The sequence below is a fragment of the Tympanuchus pallidicinctus genome, unplaced genomic scaffold, assembly GCF_026119805.1.
Source record: "Tympanuchus pallidicinctus isolate F22 unplaced genomic scaffold, pur_lepc_1.0 scaffold4, whole genome shotgun sequence".
Classification (NCBI taxonomy): domain Eukaryota; kingdom Metazoa; phylum Chordata; class Aves; order Galliformes; family Phasianidae; genus Tympanuchus; species Tympanuchus pallidicinctus.
The window spans coordinates 44,978,029-45,002,023 of NW_026294758.1; the positions used below are offsets into that span (position 1 = coordinate 44,978,029).

The window sequence follows — 23,995 nt, forward strand, 5'->3', positions numbered from 1 at the left end:
AGTTACCACCACTAATTACGCATTTTTGCCAACTATGAATGAGAACTTCCATGTTGCTCTTATCTGCATGGCTGCCTTCAATGTGGCTTGTCTTTCAATTCAGTGTTGCCACAGATGAATTACACCACTCAGCTCGCATTTCCTTCATGCACACTTTCATGTCTGACACCATTTCATCAGACTGCCCCTCTGCTACCATCTGTCACATGGATACAAAATGTAATGGAGTACTGATGGGAAGGTTCAACATCTACTGTCATACTACCAAGAACTACCTCTGACTTTATGGACCAAAATAATAAAATAGACAACATTATGTTCAGAGCATCTCTTGTATTAAAGAAAACTGAACATATTACTTAGGCCCAGTGAGCGCCACTTGTGATCAGCTGTCAAATGGCTTTAACTTCATTGACAAGGACATCTTGGTCCCAGCCAATCAGACAGTTTTTTTTTTTTTTTTTTTCCTAGCTATTAGTATATCCATCCAAACCATGAACAGAGAATTTCTCCAGAAGAATACTGTGGGAAAAAAAAGTGACAAATGTTTTTCTAGAGTCTGGGTAGCAACATCCACAGAGTTTCATTTGTCCACAAAAAGTCACATGGCAATAGAAAGAAACCACATTAGTTGAGCACGTGTATGATAAGGTTCTAGTTACTAGTTACTCCTAGAAATCACTGAACATAGTTAATTTATTCTTACTAGATAAGCTGTATCATATAAGTCATATTATGGAATAACGGCAATTATATAGTGTTTAATGAAGTTATATTTTTATTTTCAAAAGATGCACATTTCCTTAGATTTGTAAACATATTTCCAACTTAATGTTGGGACAGGAAGGTCATTGTACACTTTCTGTCATTCTGTTCTTTTGAAATAATTCCAGTGTATCAGTTCATCTTTGGCCAGCATACATACCTGTTTAGAGAGAAGAAACCATCACTGAAAATTATGCTTATTATTACAAATCAAAATGCATTTATATTTTGAATACTATATATATATATATATATATATTTAATAGGGGAGGAAATATCTTTCATTTTAGCTTCTCTAGTCATTATTCACGAGTCCATCCAAATATAAACAAAATATGCAATAGGAAGTCAGAATTTGATAATGCAGGTGATAAACAGAATATTTATTTTCTTAAGAGGCTTAAATCATATAATACAACATCAACACTTTTATTTTTTAAACAGTATTGAACTGTTAGATCTAGACCTCCTCTTAATTTTCCTACTGCAGACTTTCTAAAGAACTTTTAAAGGATTTTCTTTATCAATTTGTGTTAGTCTGATTTTGGAAGACTGATTTTTATAAATGTAACTAACAATCTCAAAAATTTCTTATAGTAGTACATATGGTTGATATATTTTTTATATTTGTGCATTTGAAAATGTACCTGTAATTATAACAAACAATTTTAAATGGAAGATTAAAAGAAAAAATACAACACATATTTATTAAAATAAAAATTATAGTATAGATTAAAACAGCATAGATTTTACGTAAGCAACATGCAAGACTCCAGAAATATTCTCACAAAAAAATTTCAGTTATCATCTCTGTGTCCACTTTTTTGAGTTCATTTTGATGGTCAATATGGGGAATAGCATAAGTAGTGAAGGTCTTCTAATGTTTATTTTAACTTATTAAAATTTTAACTTATTTTAACTTATTTGTATTGAGTTGTTTTATCTTGCATTTAGATCTAGAGCTAATAATTATTTATATGATTACACAGGCAGATAAATGGGTAAATTAATATCATTATCACACTGTGATTTTAAAACATTTGATTGAGCTGAATTCTGTTTAGAACTCAGATCCAGACACATGTTCCAGCTATTCTACACACTCTGTGCTTAGAAGGTCACACTTGGCATAATAAAGACATTACTGTCCAGTGTATACCTGTGTTTTCATATAAACTCCATGATGTTTAGTGACTATGATTCAGTGCTTCTTTGTCTCCCTACTGTGTTTGTCCTACTGATGAATCTGCATGATGTTGTCACATTTTCATGTAGCTCTTCTTTCCTAGATTACACAAGCCCGGCAATGCCATCGTGTTAGAAACGAGTTAGCTGTTAACTTTTGTGATCTTAATCACTGTTTTCAGTGTATAGTTGTTTTCTTTTTCAATGTAAATTTAATATCTATTTGATATTTTCCAGTGTAATTATCCAATCCGGACAGGTGAAGTTATAAATTTTAGAAAAATATGCTTTTCCATACTGTTTAAAAAATGAAAAACAGAAGTCATCAATGGGAATTTTCTATCAGTGGACTTTGCTGCAAGAACTGACAAGGAAAATAGGATCTACTCATAGATCTAGTTCTTCTTCATAAAAATATAAACTAAACTAAACTAAACTAAACTAAACTAAACTAAAATAAAATAAAATAAAATAAAATAAAATAATTCATCTTCTATATTATTTTGGCTTCCAAGACTTCATGAGAGTTTGAGAGTTGTCTACTCTTTTTTGCTAAGAGAATTGACTGAATTTTTTACTCTTGATCTTTTATTTAAACTAAATGCATTTTCAAGTATGTCTTGAGATTTAAAATACTGATTTTAGAAACACAATCTGCTATATTTTTGCGTCATATTTTATGGCATAAAAATAATATAAAGTTAAAAAAAAAAGTACAAACAAGCACGCAAAAGAGATGCATAACTAAGACTCAGACAAAAATAATGTTTCATTAAATGTAATAAAGTAAATAAAAACACTGCAGAATTCAAGTTTTAACTGTTTACTGATAGACTATTCTGTTGGAAATATAATTTTGTGAGTTTTTTTTCCTTATTTGCTTTTCAGAGCACAAAAAAATACATATGTTAAACCAAAAATATCTCAACATAGCAGGTAGTTGAAAGTCTGACTCAGATTTTAACATTAGCTAGAAGATAATAATCTTTTAAGCAGGCAGTGACCTAGATATTGTAATTCATGAACACTGGCAGTTTTCCAAATGTGGAAGTTATTTATATCTGACATCTTAAATATTAAAACGGTAGGTCAATAATAAAAAAAATATTGGTACTGTATCTCCTTTCTTAACCACTGACTATAAAAGTTTCCCATGCCACAAATAGGTCAGATTACACCTGAAACCATTTTAGTTAGTTGAACATTAGACAAAATGAAACTCCTTAATAATTTTTATACTTGATTAGAAAAAGCAAAGAACAACAATAAAAATCCAACAAAAATCAACCAGCATCCCCTCTGAAAACAAACAAACAAAACATATACACAAAAAAGAAACAAAAAGAAGAAACTAGAAACACACAGCAAGAACTATTAATTTCCAAATGATTAACCATATGGCAATTTTTCACTAATTATGTTAAACTTTTCAGCAGTGTTAGAAAGGGCATTAAGGATCATCTAGATCCAAACTTCCTTGCCACTCATGAGATTAGGTTGTCCAGGGCCCCATACACCCTGGCCAAGGATGCATCATCCATAGCCTCTCTGGGCAACCTGATCCAGTGCTTCACCACTCTTGAGTGAAAAGTTTTCTCTCAGTATGTAATATAAATCTTTTTATACAAAAGTTTTAAACAAAAACTTTAAAAAAAAAACTCTGTTTTTGTTTAAAATCATTCCTCCTTGTGCCATCACTATTTACCTGTGTAAAAAGTAGGTATTTATCTTGTTTATATGCATGCCTTAGACAATGGAAGGCAGCAATGAAGTGTCCCCAAAGCCTTCTCGTCTCTAAATTGAACGAGTCCCTCTGCCTCAGCCTTTCTTTGTAAGAGAGATGCTCCAGACCTCTAATAATCTCCATGCTCTTCCTCTTGACCTGATCCAACAGTTCTACAATTTTCTTGTCCCACTAACAAGGTCATTGCTATAGATGTTGAAGAGCACTGGTCCCGAGATTGACCTTTGAAGGACAGCACTCATCACGAGCCTCCACCTGGATAGAGATCCATTGACTGCAGTCCTCTGGCTGCCATCATCTAACTTTACCAATTAATAGTTCACCCTTCAAATTCATATATTTCCAATTCAGAGAAAAGAATGTGGTGTGAGACCATATCAAAGGCTTTGCAGAATTCCTGATAGAAGACATTAATTGCTCCTCCTTTGTCTACTGATGGTATCACTCCATCCTAGATGGGCACAAGACTGTCAGGCACAATCTGCCCTTGGTGAAACCATATTGGCTGTCTCAGATCACTTATATATCTTGCATGTTCTTTAACGTGTATTCCAGGAGGATCTTTTTCATGATCTTTTCAGACACAAAGGTGTGGCTCCGTGGCCTGTAGTATACAGACATTCTTATCTCCCCTTCTTAAAAATAGGAGTGATTTTTCCTTTTTATCCTCTCACCAAGTACCTCTAACATCCATGACTTTTTGAAAAAGTGTCTTGGAAACTACATCATCCAGTTATTTTATGGCCCCTAAATACATATTTTCAGACCCCATGGACATTCCATCTCAAAAAAATGATCTTGAATTCACTCTTTGATTACAGTTGGAGGGATATTAGTGGTGTTTACATGTGTGTTTGTAATGTAATTGAAAAGTAAAACTTCCTGGCAATGAACATGTAAACTCAGAAGGTATCCAGGCTAATCCAACAAAGTCTATAAGGCTATACATGATGATACTGGGGCCAACAGAGGTTTCCATAGAGAAAAGAAAATTGGTAACTGATAGACTCAACTAAGCCTGACTATGAGCCACTTGAATGAAACTCAAACAAAATAATAAAATTTAGATGATGTAACATCCTATTAAAATCTACTGACTGATGAAGAGGGCAGGAAATATCATCTAAAAACATACAATATGCACTATTTATCTTTCTACTACAATGTTCTAAAATCTCCCAATGTATTTCATGCATTCCAATATCTCATTAACAAATTCCATCTCGGTATCATTAATATAAATGCATAAATGCATAAATAAATAAATAAATGGATTTAAACTCACCGCATTAGCATACTGATTTCTCTTCTTGGATGGAAAGAATGAGTTAAGTAACAAAAAAAAAAAAAATGTTTAGCTGTGGTAGAAGAAAATAATGATTGAGAACTTTCCCAAATAATTACTTATGTAAAATTAGTATGGCTAATAATATCCACCTCTTTAAGTTTCACCACAATCTTGATAATTGTTACAAGAGTATAAGTATTATGGATATATTAATTCATCAGGGAGAAAACTGATACTGTAAACACAGATTCAAATGTAAATACAAAATTATGGCGTAGAATCAGTATGTCAGAAATTGTAGCTCCTCAAATAACCACAATAACCATTTTAACCACAATTACTCAAGTAACCACAATTTACATGATTTAATAATACTAAACTTCATTAAGCAGAACAGTTTGCTAGTTTTGTGATCCAAATATTGAACTGAAGGTAGGCAGTATGCAAGATGAGATCATATGTATCTTCATTATCTTGAAGCTTTTGTAATCTCAATCTTTTAAAGAAATAATTTCCAGAATCTTAATCCAATATTGTAAACAATCTTTGATTGCCAATATTTCAATAACAGAGTAAGCAAAGTACTAAAATTTTACCTGGTTAAGAAATTTTTTTCTGAAATTATTTCAGTAATTTAAAGAACCGGAAGAACATTTCTTTGGAATTCTGACCAAGAATAGAACTATATTTGATAGGATATAAAAATTTAAAAAAATAAACATTAGTTTGGAATTAGATATGATTTCTTTACTTTTCTATGATTTCCTGGTTAATCTAAGTAAAAATGAAGTATTGCATTGCAGGTTCTGCATTTGCGAAGGTCTAAGGTCTGGACTGTATTAGCATAAATCAAGATTAAAATATGTGTTGAGGGAGAAAGAAAAGATGGAAGAAACCTGACTTGCTAAACTGAGCATTTTTCAATTTCGGTAGTTCGAAACTTTTCCTTAACGGGGGGTGGGGAACAAAAAAAAAAACAACCCTAAACATGCCTCTTTACATAATATTTCAGTGAGTTTTTACTAATTTACATGTACCATTACAAAGAGAATTATTGTGTCTTCCTGTGCCCTCCTGTATGAGACCAGAATGTAGTTACTGAGCTATGTATCTCCAAAGTCTGCTACTGACTGTTAATTTTAGTTAGGTGATTGTGAGTGAGTGAGTGAGTTACTTTGCTGCTGCTTTTTAACTTTTCAGCAACACTGTTGGAACCTTGTCATTCTTATATTACTTAGGAATCAATGGGATCAGTACAAAGGATGGTATTGAGCTAGATGATTTTGTTTCTGCTTTGTAATAGTAATTTCTCTTGAGGTTTTACTAGCATTGTTGTATTATGATACAGTTTCAATGCTAAATGATGATCAGCAAAATGTGCATACCACATTCCACAAAAATAATTTTTCCATAACAACTCCCCCTGGTTCTGGACATTTAAAGATTAAAACAAGCAAGCAAGCAAGCAAACAAAAAACAAAAATAAGTAAGTAAATAAATAAATAAATAAATAGATTTGCATGATCTAAAGATCAAATTAACAAAAAAAAGCTTACTAATGGTAAATATAAATAACACAATCCGAATTTGGAACAAAACTAGAAGAATGCAACAAAGAAAGTACTAAAAGATTAGTGAAGTTTGTAGAATTTTATTTCACATATTTTGCCCAAATATTCAGCTAAGTTCGCAGCCACATGTGAAAGGAGTGTTTTTAAAGACTATTAAATGCATTTCTAAGACAGTTAATTACATGCAGAAAAATCCCAAATACTCGGTAAAATACACTTGAGGGTTGATATTAGGCAGTTATACGTTTACGTTGCGTTTAATCAACAATTTGAATAGACATGATGAGATTAAGATTTTCAAGAAGGCAAGATCAGCACAGGTTCCACCAAAAATATGAATTCTAGTCTCACAGTCTTTCTCCTTTTCTTGAGCTTTGATGATTTTTCTGACATTATTACACCTCAAATTAAAGTGAGTCAGTGAGAACGTATAAAGGATTTTTTTTGATTGCTTGCAGAGTTATTAATAGGAATGAGGATATTTTTCATCTATTTTATTTAAATACAAACATGAAGTAGTTTTCAGTGGAAGTCTGAACCTCCTCCAGACCTTCTGAGGGCACTGTTTCACAGAAGATAAAATTACAACTACTTGCAGCAAACTATGGTATAAGATCTGGTTTTAAAGATACAATTAGATATGGATACTCTGATGTTTGATTGAGTCTGATGCCATCAAAACAAAGAGGACTAAATTTTACTTTGTATATACTTTTTTTCTATGTTCAAAAATTGCCCTTGCCTTACAACTTTTCCTCATCCCTCACTAAGAATTTCTTATTACTTCATCAGGATGTAATTAAAGATGAGATAGTAAGCTTCTTAAGGCAACAGAATGGTTTTGTGAGATAAATAGGTCAGGAATTTTACAGTGGCTAACTAAATTTAAATCTTTTTAAAAAATCTCATGAAATTGTACTTCATAGTAAATAAATTTAGCCTCTAAAAATATTGTTAAAAATTATATTTTAAAATTTATCTTTCCTGACCATTGTTTCTAATTTTTCCAATAGGCACAGTATTTGCAAAATGTTTACTACACAGTGAGCGTAACAGTAGAAATAAGGTCCAAAATAATATCAGAATTCAAAAAATCTTGGAACTGGAGATTATTAATTGTTTTAGTGATACGAATAAAACTACAGGCAGGTGACCATATTGAAGTATGTTTAGACTGAAACTTGCATTTTTTAAACAGGATTACAGATTTTCCTATGCTCTCTTCGCACTGGTGGAAAAAATTTGCCTCATTCTGTGTGTGGCAGGTGCCATCAAAAATGCTTTAATAAGTTACAAAGACGTAGTGCAGATTGAAACTATGCGCAGGAATATAAATACTGTATGCTTTCCTTCATTCTATTAATATAAGAGATTTTAGTTGATCTAGTTTTCCTTATTTTCAAATGTGTTGGATTGCTGTAAGTGAAACATTTGCTAAACAAATGCTTCCTTCTCAGAAAATTGCTATATTTTCTCTTTTTTAACAGGAGTGGGGATTCAAAAAGTTGAGGTAGGACATTAATTTTCTTCATTCAACTAGATTATTTATGAGTCCTCTTAGATTTTTATCTAGTAGTTAATTGACTATGATGGTTACAGTGAAGTTTTATGATCCATTTGTTGCAAGTAATTTGCTCGATAAAATGTTTTTGTAGAAATAGACAATTATGTTTCTTGGTTTGCCAATAATTCCGAAGCATGATGCAACATTTGAAATATTCCTGTATGTTGTTTTTAAGAATGATATGGGTCTCATGCTGACACAAAGTCTGCAAGGAGCTGTAATGAGTGAGAAATGGAACTCACTTTTGTATTGCAGACATCTGGTTTTTTTCTATAAGCCAAACTGGATAGAAGGTGGTACTTCAGGCTAATAGTGGTGTTGAACTTGTTTTATCTAGATAATTTGCAACAAAACAGTGTTTATCTCAAATTACAACCTAAGTATAATTGAGATAATTTTCAGTGCTGGAAATCCCTATTAATTTACATCACAGTGTTGAGAAACTAATTTTATTTCAGTGGAATTGAAAAAAAATAGATTTTTTAACACATATGTTTCAAAGTAAATTTTTAACTTTGGTAGAGTGGTAATAATTTGGAGTGCTGTACTGTACTAAATAATGTTACCCCATCAATAACTCATTTAAAACAAAGCTAGACTATGTTCATAATATTTAACTTCTGTTGTATAACTTTATGTCTTCAGGATACGTTTATAACTGTGGAATTATGCAATCTAGATTACATTCTGCAAGATGTCAATGTTTAGAACAAACTTACCATGCTGATAAAAGCTTACTGTAGATTTAAATGCTAGATAGAAGATAGCCAGGGACATTTACAGAAGTCATGATTTAACGTCCCCATAGACAAAATATGTCTGTTTTCTTCATTTATAATATTTTTTTTGTTCTTGATGTGATTTCGGCCTTTTTTATCAACTCATTGTTTTTTGCAGTTTGCTTATTTGAAATGTGCATTTTACAGTTGTTTTTTTTTAAATTTCATAGCCCAAGTATTCTTTTATGCACTACTTCCATGTTGTGAAAATACTTCATGTACTGCTGCTATTCTAGACATCAACATTTCCTCTGACATGATTCATATGCCGTAAAACACTTTTTGAATATACTTTAATAGAAATGCATATTAAACAGCATATAATAGAGAAAATCAATAGCACTTTCATTTACCCTTTTTACAGAGAGCTGAACAATCCCAGCCCTCTGCTATGCTCTTCTTTCAGTAATAATAATAAAAATATATATATAATGTGTCAAAAATATTTTTGTAGTGGCTATTCTTAAGCATAATTATTAAGAATTATAAGATAAATAAAAAAATGTAAGTGTAGGATAAGTGCAAGAATATTGTTTGTTTTTTGTTTTTTCTTAATGATAGATCTCTTCTTTACTAACATACATGAATTTGTTTTTTAGTGAGCAGATTGAATTATGATGAGCACAGTCTGTCATCCAGGACATTAATCTGATACTATCTGTAAAAAATAAGTTTTCATTTCAGAAAACAACCCCAAACAAGAGTAAATTTCAATTGCAGTGTATTGTTAAAGGATGAAATTTTTCTAACAATGTTTATTTCTGGAAAGGAAAAAGAATAAATCTATTTTTAACAGCATTTCTGCCTAGCTTACTACTATAATTGTATACCGGTATATAAATTCTTATATGCCTTTATGTTCATAGGTCATTATAGAGGAACAGAGAGCAAATTCTTTACTCCTGGGAACAGGATAACAATGTGATACAGCATTGGTGAGAAGTTAGTCAGATAGATCCTGTTCAAATTTCCTGAATTTTGGTAATAGTGATTTAAATGCAGGACTAATGGGAACTAATGCAAACAATGTTCAGGATGTTCATATGACTAAGAAATGAAGGATAAAGGCAGTACTGTCTCACAGCAGAGAAATACCCGGTTATCAGGAACTGTGCCTTAACCGTGAGTAGAGCTTCAGATCCAGCAAACTAGATCTCCCTCCCATTTTCACAGCACACTGAGCCAATAGATTTTGTTATTCTCCAGCTGTAGAGAATATTCTGGAGGACTGTATGAACTTGCTGGATATGCATATGCCTCTTTTAAAATATATATATATCCCATAACATAAAATTTTGCTTTCAATGATTAACTGTACCCCTCTGTGTTTTATCAGTATCAGATGATCACAGTAGAGATCATCTTGTGTAACATTTGAAATTCTAGTAGAAATTAAGCTGCATCTTAGTCTAGGTACACAAGGACAAGCAAAATTACACCTCACTTTTCCAGAATAATTAAAAGTTGCCCCAAGTCATTATAGCCAACATCTACTTGAGTTTTTATTATAAAATTAGAATCATAGAATCATAGAATTATAAAATCACAAGGTTGGAAACAACCTATAAGATCATCACCATTGCCACCACAAGCACTAAACCATATTACGCAGCACATCATCCAGACGCCTCTTGAACACTGCCAGGGACAGCGACTCCACCACCTCCCTGGGCAGCCATTCCAGTGCCTGACCACTCTCTGAGAGTAATAGTTCTTCCTTATGTCCAAACTAAACCTCCTCTGATACAACTTGCAGCCATTTCCCCATGTCCTGCTCATTGCCTGGGAGGAGGCCAAATCCCTCTTCACCACAACCTCCCTTCAGGAGGTTGTAGAGTACAATGAGGTCTCCCCTGAGCCTCCTCTTCTCCAGACTGAACAATCTCAGCTCCCTCAACCGCTCCTCATAAGACTTGTGCTCCAGACCCCTCACCAGTTTCGTTGCCCTTCTCTGGACATGCTCCAGGACCTCAGCATCATTCCTATAGTGAGGGCCCAAAACTGAACACAGTACTTGCGGTGTGGCCTCACCAGTGCTGAGTAGAGGGGGATGATCACCTCCCTGCTCCTGCTGGCCACACTATTTCTAATGCAGGCCAGGAAAATTAAGGGATTTAACAATTTAAGACCTTCAAGATAGGGCAAAGTTAACTCATACACTACAGTAAGAAAATTGATGTTCCCACGTCTTAAAGGATCAGTCCTTGTGTTTGGGAAATTAATCCTTTTGAGCTGATGATGTACCAGAATACAAATTATATCCATGATGATATACATATGCACCTATATCTGTATTTGCTTTTATCTCGTAAATTCCTTACCTTTCAAACATGATAAATTTCATTAACTGAATTTAATAAAGCTTTTTATATTTTTTATTAATTTTGTATATATCTTTAAATTTATCTTTCTAAAAAAAAATGTATTTATATAGACAATCTGGGCAGGTGTATGACTGAAAAAGGTCAAAACAGAGCACCAGAATACTTAAAAAATATACTCATGCACTCTATCACAAAAATACTTTTGGTTGCATAGCAACTGTCTTTTTAATTACTACTTGCAATCTAGATTTTAATAATGTAATTAGTATTTTTCTTCATTAAATTGTTTCAACCAGTAAATTTAATGAATTCAGTTCACCACTTGTTATTAAATGGTTCTTATTCATCTTCCTTCTTTGGCCTTCCAGCATGGTTGGCTATGCAAACAAAAATCTCATTCATTTTGTATTTAAAAAACAAAACAATAACAACAGAAATAAAACCCTCAGTCAAAAGGATATCATTTTGGAAAGGCTTTCTATCTGGAGACACTGCAGTTCAGGACAACATTTGTGTAGTAAGTGGGGCTGTATAAATAAAATTGGCACATTATAGCTCTGGAATAATTTGCAGAACTGGAACCAAATCTGACTTTCAAAGGCAGAATTCAGTGTTACTTGGTGTGTTTGTTTTTTGTTTTGTTTTGTTCTGTTTTGCTTTTGTATTTTTTTTCAGACTATGTAATCTGGTAGCATTCCCTTTTTAAATTTTTTAAATACGAACCAGTTTGCTCGGAAGTACTGGAGTCTGTACTGGCAGTTGCAAGAAATTTCCACTCAGCAGGAGTATCTACAGTAGGAAATTGTGTATTCATCTTTTTTTCTTTGATTTTTTAAAGCCCCTAACATTCCTTCATATTTTCAGTACCCTTTTATGATTTGAAGAAATATGCTTTTCTCTCATGTTTGCCAAAATTGTTTTAATGGAAACAAAAATCTTCGTATTATAGAATTAAATATTTGAGTATCTGAAACAGAAAAAAAAAAAGTGTAAATCATTTATTGAAGTGTTCTGGTATATTTAGCCATAAAAAAACATCATTTAATAAGGCCTAGAAAGGTATTATATGATAGTTTCTGCTTCCAAAAATATTTTTTCGGGTTTTTACAATGATAAATTTGTGTTGCAGTGTTTTTTGACATTATTTCATTTATCTAAGATACATGCTGATTATTTCATGTGCAAAATCTTCACACAATGTCTTCCCTTTCATCTGTACTGTCATACACATGTACTTCTTGCCTTCCCACCTACGAGTTATTATGAGATTATCTATCAGGCAGTATTCTGAAACTTTTTACAGATGGTTTGTTAAAGTGAAATAAAATAAAATAAAATAAAATAAAATAAAATAAAATAAAATAAAATAAAATAAAAATAGTATATAAAACAGCTTTAGCCTTGTGGATAAAATCTTTCATATCTTACTTAAACAAACAAACAAACAAAAGCAAATCCTTGATTCATTATCTCTCTCATTTTAACACATTTGCCTAAACAGAATTGATAGAATTCCTACCAAAGGTTTTCTGTACTGATTGCACATGAGTTTGTGGATGTTAATATTTAAAGACATTAAAACAAAAAAATAGAAGAAATTAGATCCTTTCAGATGAATGATACTTTAATGCTTGGCCCCACAAAATAAAATAAACATATAAAAAAATTAAGCCTATAAACATCAAGAAGATAGATAAGTTGACACATCTTTCTGCATATCTCTGTTGAATAATATTATATTTTATTTCTCACATTAGGAAAACAGCCATTACCCAAAGCAGCCATTCGTAAACAGCCATTTTGAACAGACTGCATCTTCACTGGTGGTATGACAATTGAAGTAAGTTCACCAGTCTTTCATAAGGAAATACCAGATATATAAAATACCTATTAATCAACTCACTTGCTTTAGCAAACATCAGTTCCAATATCAAAGGCCATAAAAAACAAGTAGAATAAGGGAAAAAAAAACACGGAATTAGTGTGTCCACTGAAGGAGGAAAATTACTGGGAGACTTAGGGTAAAACAGATCATATATTTGGGCTTTGCTTATGACCACTTGTCTCTCTCCAATTTACAGGAGGGAGAGAAGGTTCTTTTAATATCTGAATACCCAGCGTGAGATTAAGAAACAAAACAGTTCAAATGTTGGTCCAATCAGTTTATTATAAATCCTAATCAGGGAGAAGGGGAAGGGAAGGATGGCAACTATTACAAATTAGGGTGACGGAGAACGGAAGGAGGGAAATAGAAAAGATAGTAAAGAAGCAAGAATTGTGTAAAGCAGGGATAGTCACCACCTGGATCAAGCAGCAGTCCTGTTGCGCACATTTTCAAAGGCAAAAGCAGCAGGGGGAGAGCAGCAGCAGTGTGGCAGGCCTTGGGCAGCAAGCAGGTAGCAGGAAGCAGTTGCAGAGCCAATCCAGGAGGAAGCAGCAAGGCTCAGGTAGCAGGCCCATAGAAGGAGAGTGCCGCCAGCATGAAGGAATTCCTTAGTGAGGAATCTGATGGCAGACACAGTTGTTCTTCTTCAGCATCATGGTAGAGTGCAGAGGAAGTCCAGGAGGGAGAGAGCACAGAGCAAGTCCAGGAGGGGGAGAGGCAGATTGTGAGGCTTCTCATGGCAGAAACCTCTTCTTCTTCATGAGGATTCTGTTGCCAGAAAACCTAAACCTCAAGTTTGTAGGTCCTTTTTTTTTTCCTTCTGCCAGCATGACATTCCTGGGCACTTGGGTGAGAGTCATGTGCAGCCCCCTGAGATGGCCATCTTCCTCAAGATAAGCCCACACAAAAGACTGCTTCCTGGCCATTAATCTGTGACTTATCTCTCTCTCGTTGCTCCTGACCTTGTCAATCTGTGTTCCCCAGACAAAGCATTTTGCAATCCTTGCCCAGGACTTGTTCATCAGTGTTCTACAGACAAAGTATTTCTGAACCCTTGCCCAGGACTTGCTTGGACTTGTTCATCTGTGTCCCCAGCAACCTTTCAGACAATGATGTAAAAGAATAATCTCTTACAGCACTGTTTTCTATGTTTATATTTCTCTGCTTTTGGACCTTTTTTTAGCCCTCTTAAGAGCAACTTTATGGACAATAACAGTTTCTTATCAATGTTTAAGTTTCTCTTTTAATGAGAAGACAATTTTCAGTGACTAGTTGTGCTTATGCAATAGGCTACAAAGGTGCTACCTGTCTTGCAGTACACTGAATTAATGGAGTTATTTTTCCTCTTCTTGGATAGATTTATTAGTATTACTGTTATTAAGTGTCTTAGAAACTGGGAATTTGGTACTATACAGAAATATGGATGAACAAATGGTGAGGGAGGAACAATCATGACTTTCATATTAATTCATGGAATTTATGTGTTAATTCTGTTTAATTTTGATTTCAATTCGGATAAGGAATAACAGTCTCATCGGAGATTTTGTTATCATGATTGCAACAGCCTCTGCTTTTCTGAATTACATGCCTTTCCACAAATGTTATGTTTATGTCTATGTGCAAACTATATTCAGCTTGTGAATCATAGTACAAGAATGAATGCATTAACTGCAATTAGATAACAGTAGTAGCTGAAGAACAAACAAACAAACAAACAAAAGAAAACATAGAGAATCATAAAATAGCTTGATTTGAAAAGGACCTTAAAGACAGTCTTGATCCAGCTTTCCCACCGTACAAAGAATTACCATCCTCTAAATCAGGTTACCCAAAAACCTGGCCTTGAAAACCTTCAGAGAAGGGGCATCCACAACTTCTCTGGGTAATTCCCCTGGTTCACCACCATTTGAGTACAAAATTTCCTCCTGAAATCTAAATATTCCCTCTTTTCATTTGATGCCTTGCCTTATCACTATCAGACTGTGTAAAAAGCTAGTCTTTATCTTGTTTATAAGGTACCTTTAAAATAGTGAAACATTTCAGAAGAGTTTCCCTGGAGATCTCTCTTACCCAGATTGAACAAGTACAACTCCCTCAGATTGTTCATAAGATGCAGCCCTCTGATCCCCTTTGTGGCCCTTCCCTGGACTCGCTTCAAAAGCTGAAGATCTTTCTTTTTTACTGGAGGCCCAAGAGCTGGACACAGTAGTCAAAGTGAAGCTTCACAAACTCAAAGTAGAAGGCAACAATTACCTGTCTTGCCCTGCTCGCCACCACTCTTGATGGAGACCAGCATACAGTTGGCTTTCTGGGCTGCAAGTGCTAACTGCTGGCTCATATCATTTGTTTTCAACTACCAGAACATCCGAGTCCTTCCCAGCAAGGCTGTTCTCAGTGACTTCTTCTGATAGTTTGTACAGATGTCTAGCATTTCCCTAACCTATGCACAGCACCCTGCAATTGGACTTCTTGAACGTATTTGGAATCATTTATCTCTCTAGTTCATGGATATTAAGCTGACAGTTTTCTCTCACACCTGGCAACTTGCTTGGCAATTTAATTGAGCCAGACATGCTTTCATGTGAGATAGCCACCTTCGCCTTCAGTACCTAGAGTGAATTCTAGATTCTGGAATTCCCAGCAACCAAAAGTTTGGGTATCTCTTTCACTCTCATCAAGTTTCTTCGGGTGTATGTGTCTGGCTGGAGTGGTTTGAATCCTTTTTTCTGTGTTTCAGCTTCATCTGACCATTGTACATCATTTTTGTTTCAGTAGAAGGCTGTTTCTTGCAGTTTCCAGAATAAAGTGGCCCACCTTCTGCCCTCCCTGCACCACCTCCGGTGCAAACTCGTTTATGGAGCTTTAGAAACCTGACCTTCTGTCACAAGTTGCACATACAAACCTTTTGAATTGCTTGAATCATCAACAGCAGTGTAGTATAGGTAGTTCAATACAGAGATCAATATATCTTTTTGCAGGAAAATGTAGTTCATATCTTTTTAACCAAGTAGTACAGTGCAGTAGGACTGGATTTGCAAAGCATGACAGTTAATACTGAAGATCCAGTGGATACTAAAGGTTTATGTTTTGCTACCTGTAGTTTCAATATTTAAATTTCCTAGAGCATATCTTCAGGATATTTCTAACTAAAAGGACCACTCTCCTGAATGTATGATATGTAGAGGCATGACTGTAAGTCAATAAGTAAAGTTAACAGTAGTTGAGAACTTAGCAGGAGTGATTTCTTAGCACTATTAGTAGAAGTCAACACATTAATAACAGAATCTCAGGCACACGGGTTGTAAATACATCTGCTTATGTCCCTGCTACTGCTGTTAACTTGAAGAACATTATGAATATGTGACAGGAATCTTTCACAAGAGCAAACAATCACGCTGGTGAGTGTGATTGCAAATTGCCATCAGACTGTGGCTAAATTTGAAGGTTTCTTTATTTTCAGAATACCATGTGCAAAAGACAAACTACTGACCAAGTGACCTGCTACCTGTTCAGTGACAAAAGACAGGGCACATTTGATAAAATACTCTGATAGTGAGCACTGAGGGAAGGAAATATATGTACATTTATCTAGCTAATTAACCAAATGAAGACATTGAGTCTGTTCACAAGAAAAAAACACCAACTTTTGCTAACCGTATTTTATGCTGATAACGTCTGAGTCTATAGACTTTTGACACTGAAAACAGTAATTATTTATTAAGAAGAAGCTCTGTCAGTCAGAAATAACATGGAAAATCTGTAGCCTATATTTACAACCATATTCAGAAAGTTTCTTTCTCCCTTAATCCTAAGTGAATCCAAGAGCTGATGTATGTAAAATAAACAAATGAAAGACACCTGAATCTGTTATTACCTACTTAAGAAATTACACATTTAGTTGAAGCAGTATAATCATAACTATTATAACATAAATTTATCTCATAAATATTATCTACCAGTGAACAAGTTTTATCAGATTTTTCAGGATAAAGTCGCCCTGAAATTCCATAGAAAAATAAAACAAAAATCATCTTAGAAACATTTTTGGGTTTATGGTCGATGCAAATGCTAAAATCAAGAGGAAAAGATTATTAAATGTAGAAAATATAGCCTTTCTATTATCAGAAGAAAATGCTGCTGTTACATCCCCTGTAACCAATTTTTGCTTATTTACATAATGTGTTTGTAACATGCTGTTCTTTAAAGAAGCTGTAACACTTATCACATAAAAGTAGAGTACAGAGGAAGAAGCAGTTGTTTTGATTCTGAGCTTCATTACCTGGGGAACAGGTTTTAAATTTTCACAATAATGTAGTAATTCAAAGATAGTAATATATAGTATATATATATAAACGTTGTTATATGTACATAAGAATAAATCAGCTCAGTGTTTAATTTGAACTTTTTAATATGAACATAAAGGGAAATTTTATGTTATTAACTGTTACAAGTTGTACATGTATGATCACGTAATGCATGTCATCAATATTACTGCATGCAAAAATATAGACTTGTGTAGTTTGGAAAAATATACAAATTTTCTTAGATATCACCAGTATATGAAGGTGACAAGTCTTTTGAGATAGATGCTGCTCATTTTAGACACTTCTGAGTATTAACCTTAACAAAACAAGATTTTTTTATTTTTTTTATTTTTTTTTTTTTACGTTAATGGTCTGCATTATTCCCTGAGTAGATTCAATGACTGCTTGTATAACTAGCCAAGTGTTTACTAATGTTAAGATTAAAATAATGTTAGTGGTTATTCTTGCCACTACAGGATTATTCAGTTTAGTGCAGTTTGCTACACCTCCTTTGAAATATTCATTGTGTGGAAACTACTTTTGACAGACCATTAGAGAAGTAAAGCTTGAGGAATCAAAGCAGTGATGCCCTGATCATAGAATACCCTCCTACATATTTTATCAAGAGGGAAGATCTATGTTTTCACTTTCCATCTAGGGTTGTCTCCTGAATTTCTGTGCACAATCCCTTTATTTACCTTGCATCCCAATCCTTTAGTTCCTTCTTCACTGAGCCAACATGAATTAGTATGCAATTCAACATTACCAGGGTTTTAAAAGAATAGGTATTTCAGAACCATGCATCAGCAAAACATAGCATATGAAAGAAATAATATCTTGGATAGGAGAAGTCAGGAGAAGACATTATCAGTATTTTCAAGTGTTGCTGAGTGATAAGAAGTAATTTATATATCTCTGCATGCTTTTGTCCTAGAATAATATCACTGCTGTTCAACAAGTGACATTTCTTTGGCTAATAGATATTCTGTAGCCATACTTTTGCATATCATGTGCAGTCACTGAAAAATATAATCCTTGCAATGAATTAAATGAAAACTAATCAGAATAGCAGTACATATTATGAGCACAGTAGCTGGCTTAAAAGTGTATCCTGGGGTTTCAGATTATGTCATAATCTGCTGCAGCAAATTTAATAGTATAGTTGCCTGGAAGCAAAACCATTGTACTATGTTTAATTTCTCTAAGATGTAAATTGCATGGTTCAGTGTTGTATAGTATTAGCTACTGTCATTGTAGATTCTTGTTCATGCAGCTGTCAGGAATTGTAATGTTTATAGGAATTTTGTTTACCTGGAAGTCTTAAGCCTGCATAGATTTTTTTTTAAATTAATTTAATTTTTTTTTTTAATTTCATCTCTTTATTATTTCATCTCTCCCTTATTTATTTGCCTTGTATTCATTTCATCTCAACATTTGCCTCTTTTCCAGCAATATTAACAGAATGACAGAACAATTCCTTGAAACAATCAATAAATATGCAGTTCCTGAGGAAGACAAGAGCAATATGACTTGAGAGTGACTTCTGCCTGATATCACATTTAGTTTTAGTGAGCCTCTAAGCCAAAAATAAAATGTTCTTCTTAAGGAAAAAATAGTCAGTTTGGTGCTTACATTTCATATTCTATGGTAACTGTCTGTGGAATTTGAGGAAATATTCTGTATAACTAAATAATTTTTACCATAATTAAATAGTTCTGAATATTTTTTTCCCAATTGGGTACACTGACACTTCTAGTATCCACAATTTCCTTCTAAGTGACATGGAAAAGTAGCCTAAATTACCATATGTAAAATATAGTGAATGTACACTTGAAATGATAGAAAATATTTTGTATCATTAAAATCTAGAATTCAGTTCTGACATCTAGTCATTTAATATTAGTGATTTCTTATGATAAGCATTGCGATACCTCACAATGAATAGGCTATAGAAAGCTTATTCTTTTTCTTTCTAGATCTGTTGGTTAAAAATCCTTACTCTTGCATATCTGTATATATTTCTCTTTGCACTTGTCTATGGGTGGATATTTCACCCATCTGTACTTCTAGCAAATTATGTGCTGCTGACAACATAATTGATGTAAGGAAATCTTATGTGGGAAATCAGTGGACACCACATTCGCATTTAGCAGCAAGTATTGATAAAGGAAAAAAGAAAGCTATTCACAGCACAAAAAAATAATCAGTACCAATTAATGACAGTAACTGATGCCAACTGTAAATCATGTACAATTCAAATAATTCTATCTTTATCCTGAAAACTTAAAAAAGTAGAAGTGAATGTTCAACTAAATCAGTTTTACGTAAATGTGCTAATGTTTGCTGCTGTCAGTTGTCTATGTTCATGCAACAGTGTCACTGCCAACATTTTGATTCTAGCTGTGTTTATTTGCCTGTGTAGTTTCACCTACAGGTATGAATTTCTACCTTTACATCATAGCTTTGGAATACTGGCTTTGTGAAAGAAGGCATGCTACAGACAATGCTCTCTAAATTTTCTGTGATTAATGGATAGCTAGCAGCAGAAATAAAAGTGCTGTAAACAAACAAAAAAAAAAAAAAAAAAAAAAAAAAAAAAACACTGTAGGATCTCTTTGACATATTTTTTATTTTGCTTTGCAATTATCTGTGTAGGAGCATGTAATTCTATAAAGGAGGAATTTGTTTGAAGGATTTGGAGAGAGGTTATTTGGTCATATATTTGAACAAAGTGCCCTGTTTTTAGTTGAGTGATAAAGGATTTTCTTAGGCTGCTTTCCAGGAGCATTAGGTATTATGAAAAACTAAAAATCTCATTATTTTATTTCCTTCATTTACTTTTTTTTTCTTTTTTTATTTCTTTTAAAATGAATCCAATTTATCTTACAGTGAAGAGAGTTCCAAAATTCAAATCTCATCTAGATTTTAATTCCTTCCCTGTGAAGTAACCTATCTGTGCTTTCTTGAAATACAGAAAATTTATGAGAAAACAGTATACAAATCCTTGGAAGGATTTTACTGTTGTCCATACAGAAGCTACAGAACAGAGTCCAGAGCATGTGCAAGGATATTTGTTGAGCATATAATGTAAGAAATTAAAAAAAACAACCAGTATTAAGGAGTGCTTTTAGCTGTATGATTCTCTGTCATAGGTACAATTTGGAAAAGAAAAATGGTTAACATTTTCTCCTTTGTGCTTACTACATATAACTCAGGCATAGACAAATGATCACTGCTGTGGCAGAGACTTAAGAAATCTAGCTTCTTTACCAATGAGAGAAAGAAAGGATAGGAGCTAATATGTTCATGGAGAATGATGATAGACTACATATCTTATAACTTATTTAACTTCGATATTTTAGTAACTTAAAGAAAATATAGTTTGCTTTAGAATTCTCTGGCTGAAAGTGAAGAAAAATAACCATATCTGTAATACAGAGAACAGTGAAGCATGCTATATTAGAGAATGCGCCCTTGCATTGTGAGTGGATGGCAATTATTCTTTCAGAATATTTCCATTCTCCCTGTTTCTTAGGCCCTTTCATTTAGAAAAAAAAAAAAAAAAAAAAAAAACCTTACAGATTACTAAGTGAAGGAAAATTGTGCATCCATTAATGAGCATGCATATCACTTGTGAAACTAGTTGAAACTAGTTACAGTTAGATTATTTATTTATTTATTTCTGTAATAAGAACGTTACGAACAAGTATCATTGCACAGGAAGCATGTATTTTTTCAGCTTCACTGAAGATTTTGTAACACATTTGTGAATTCTCACCTGTATGCCATTTTCAAACACGATCCTAAAACACAGATTTTAAAGGAATAAAAATATCAAAAGTGAACAAATGTGACAGTGCATACCAGCAAATCACATTCATCCATAGCAAACTTCTAGTTTGAAATGAGAACTATGTATTCTACATCTAAATTCCAAAACTTTCTGCTTTCTGTCATTGTGAGTTGAAGATATGAAATCCGAAGTAAAAAACAAACAAAAAAATCCTTTTGATAACAGCTTTGCATTATTCTACAACTCCAAGCTATTTTTTTTTTTCCTTCTGAAAGATTTTTATTTTTTTCTTTTCAAAAAATTAAGTTCTCCAAAGGTTAACCTAATCTTGCATCAATACTACAATACTGCATGTTACAATGTACTTAAAATCCCAATATCTAAATGACAGCTATTCAAATGCTATTCATTAAATAAGTTGTTTGGGCAAACACACTAGTTATCATTTTGCTCTTAAGTAAGTTATATTTAGCTACCAATAACATTTCTGTGGAAATATGGTTTTAGCTTTACCATTAGGTTTTTTTTTGTTTGTTTGCTTGTTTGTTTGTTTTTTAATTCCTAAAATGCTTCCTTTCGCATTTATTGTACTTCACTTAGATAGAATGTTGGGAAATATGTTCAAATCTTCTGTTATTTGGAAAATAAGAGGAACCTCACCTGACAGCCACGACTTTTCAGATATGATGGAGAGCAGCTTGAATCTGGGGATGCATCCGGCCCTATGGACTTGTATGCATTCAGTCTCATGAGTCTTGGACTTGCTCTGCCCTTATAATAGGGGGAGATTTACTCCACCAGTCTCCACCTAGATGTTTAGAGATTCAGGGTTCAAGGATGTGAGAAATACTAGAATCCTGGCTGCCAGTGAAGATTGAGGCAAAGAACTCATTCAGTACCTCAGCTTTCTCCACATCTACTGAAGCCAGTTCTCCTTTTACATTTACCAAAGGAGGTACACTCACTTTGGCCTGTCTTTTCTGGACAATGTACCTGTAGAATGTCTTCTTATTGTTTTTAACATCCCTTGTCAAGTTCTTTTCTGCCAGTGCCTGATTCCAAATCTGCAAGTCTGAACATCATCCATGTGTTCTTCCCAGGTGACACGCAGTTGTTTCTGAAGCCTGTATGTACCTTTCTTTGCTCTCGGTTTGCACAGCAGGTCCTTGCTAAGCCATGAATCCAAGATCAAATCTCAGCTAAACTGATATAGCTTAAAAACAAAAAATCTCTTACTGAGGATCTGTTGACAAAGTGTAACCACATCCCAAGAGAATCTCTGCGCAGACATTAAGTAATGTTGAGCTGTGTCCCTACTCAAGGGTGCACTCCAGCTGCTTGCAAGAACTCTCAAATGGGTTCTTAAGCTGCTTTTTACTTATTATGTAAAACAGTTGCATAGTCATACAACTTAGAATTGGCTCTATTGAATCAGGTGACTGTACCAAGTGCCTGAGTACTGGTGGTGCAAGAGATTATTCTGGGCTTGCTACCTGAGTCCTGCTGCTTCCTCCCAGGCTGGCTCTGCAACTTCTTCCTGCTACCTGCTTGCTGCCCAAGGCCAGCCATGCTGCTGCTCTTCCCCCTGCTGCTTTTGCCTCGGACCTTCGAAATGGCGTGCAACATGACGCTGCTGGGTCCTGGTGGTGACTATCACCGCTTTAGGCAGTTCTTGCTTCTTTCCTATCTTTTCTATCGCTCTTCTTCCCTTCCCCATCTCCCTAATTAGGATTTATAATAAAGTGGTTGGACCAACATTTGAGCCGTTGTTTCTTAATCTCATGCTGCATATACAGATATTAAAAGAACCTCATCTCCCTCCTATAAATTGGAGCAAGACAGGTGGTGAAATCTTGATTGTATTAGTACAAAGGACAAGGTCTTTTGAATCTCATTTAATGCACTAAGCTTTCCTTATAAGAACCAGGCTGAGTGGAGAGAGGCATAGAATGCATTGTCACACTGGATTAGATGGAGTCCAGGGGTGTTGGAACCTGATGATTTTTATGTACCTTCCAACACAGTCCATTCTATTATCCTACCGTTTATTAAATTGTCATAAATCTTTCTCTTCCATATATGAAACTTCTGATGGTGTTTACCTTAATAACTTTCTGTGGCAACAAATACTGAAGGTTTTTACCGATCATGTAAAACAGTAAATAATCTGTTTAAATTGATCTCCTCCACTGATATCTTTCTTCTCTTGCCCACTAATTCTAATATTTGTCAAATAACTGTCCTGTGTTTACCTTATGCTTTACTTGACTTTTCTAATCTTAGTCATATATTGTCGGTGCCTTTCCCTCCCCCTGGAAAAACTGCAGTCTTTTCAATTTCTCCCTATTTAGCTCTGTTCCTTCTGTCATCCCTCTGTCATTTTATGTCCTGTATCCTTTTTTTTTCAATCTTTTTTTTTTTATTAATTATTTAACTTTATCTTTGTGATGATGCAAAAAAGAGAACCACGTAACTTTAGTTGTATAACATCAGAATGACAATTTACCCATTCCTTTCTACACATTCTGATTTCCATGGGCATCTTCCTAGCCATTGACGATATAATTGTAGCAAACTAACTATTTCAGGGCATAATTAGTGGTAATTCCAAGGTACAATTGCCATTCCAAACTCAGAATCCTGCAAGCACAGTTTTGATTATTTATCCCATGGAAACTTAAATATACCTACAGTGAAGTCTGTCATCTTTTTGCTCATGGACTCAGTGTTTTTAGCTCCTCAAGGATTTTCTCAAAAGAAGCATGGCATTTGGTTACTCAAGAAAGCTGTGCT

General features: G+C 33.9%; 1 protein-coding gene across 16 annotated transcripts in view; it reads left to right on the top strand.

Moving 5' to 3' along the window:
- Nucleotides 1-23,995, top strand: part of PTPRD (protein tyrosine phosphatase receptor type D) — a 1,183,295-nt gene that overhangs the window by 625,817 nt on the left and 533,483 nt on the right. For all 16 annotated transcript variants that reach the window (XM_052700439.1, XM_052700447.1, XM_052700441.1 and 13 more), the window contains exon 6: nucleotides 8,041-8,063. The gene's annotated coding sequence lies outside the window, so the exon portion shown is untranslated. The remainder of the gene's footprint in view (nucleotides 1-8,040; nucleotides 8,064-23,995) is intronic.